The 1,301-nt window shown below is 44.4% G+C and overlaps 1 pseudogene; it reads right to left on the bottom strand.

The window, feature by feature from the left end:
* Positions 1–888: 888 nt before the first annotated feature.
* Positions 889–1,027, bottom strand: LOC113628177 (uncharacterized; annotated as a pseudogene).
* Between the last annotated feature and the right edge of the window lie 274 nt (positions 1,028–1,301).

Here is a 1,301-nt window from a genome sequence, read left to right as displayed (position 1 = left end):
ATAAACAGGCTCCTATTTTATGTACGTAGCTCACATGGGTCGGTCCTCAGGAGGTGCTGGTGTGGAGGACATCAGTGGATTTGAAGTTTGGAGCTTGGACAAGTCCTACCGCCTCTCAGAAATTCACTTTTCTTCTGGAAAATGTATACTGTCATTCCTGCCCCATTTCTATCTCATAGTTGTGTTGTGAGAAACAGCATAAAACGGTTGAGATTCTACACGTGGCAGCACTTTTTGAACTGTAAGCACTATTTAAGAGTAAAATAAGATTAGTTTCATTAAGTCAAAATTGGCCGCTCACAGAGCAGTGACTTGGAATAGAGACGGTCACTGCCTGTTTCTAAGCCAGTCTATGTTGGAATTGGTTGATAATTAGCTTCTCAACTTCTGTGAAAGGAATATACTGCCTTGTTCCAGATGGCAGGATAATTCTTCACCAGCGGAGAGACCAAAGATTCTCTGGGAAAATGCTCTCCCCTCTCCAGCAAGGCTCTCACTGGATCAGTTATGCTAAGATGGATGTAGATATGTGAGTCTCCATCTGCCATCACCTGAGCTTTTGAGGAAAAAAAACAAAAGCAAGCTTTTATAAACTTCCTTTTCAAAGTCTGGATTGGATCAATTAGTACTTAATCTGCCTGTGCCAAATCAAGAAAAATTGGTAAGTGGTACGTTGAGAGTTTCCTTTCTTCTGTTGAGCTGTTTTGGGTCTCAGTTTCAGACATGGCCAAGGAAGAAAGTCTGAGCTGGTGACAACAGTAAAGGAGTTGTTTGGGAGGAAGCTAAAGAGGGCTGCTTTCAGGGGCACGGCTCTGGAACCTGACCTCTCTATTGGGTCAGAACCTGTTTGCCTCCAAACTCTCGATGTTCTTTTCTCCTCCAGTTTAATAATGATTGTATGAGTTTGCTGAGGCTGCCATAACAAATCGCCAATAAACTGTGGCTTGAAACAACAGAAATTTATTCTCTCACAGTTCTGGAAGCTAAAATTCTACACTTGATCTTAGCCAAAAGGCCGAGAAGGGATGGAAGCTAAAATTCTCAAATTGAAGTGTTGGCAGGGCCACATTCCCTCTGGAGGCTCCAGGGGAACATCCATTCCTTGCCTCTTCCAGCTTCTGGGGCCTGCCGTGGCCTTCCTGGGTTTGTGGCTGCATCCCTCTCCTCTCTGACTTGGCGTTACTTCGCTTTCTCTTCTAGGTGCCTGTCAAATTTCCCTCTGCCTCACTCTTATAAAGGACATTGGTTATTGGATACAGGGCCCACCGGATAATCCAGGTTGATCTCATCTCAAGATCCTC

Source organism: Aethalodelphis obliquidens, unplaced genomic scaffold (genome assembly GCF_003676395.1).
Source record: "Aethalodelphis obliquidens isolate GAN/ISIS:26980383/991018 unplaced genomic scaffold, ASM367639v1 scaffold22, whole genome shotgun sequence".
Classification (NCBI taxonomy): Eukaryota; Metazoa; Chordata; class Mammalia; order Artiodactyla; family Delphinidae; genus Aethalodelphis; species Aethalodelphis obliquidens.
Note: the sequence above shows the minus strand (reverse complement) of the source record. Positions and strands in the feature narration are given on the sequence as shown.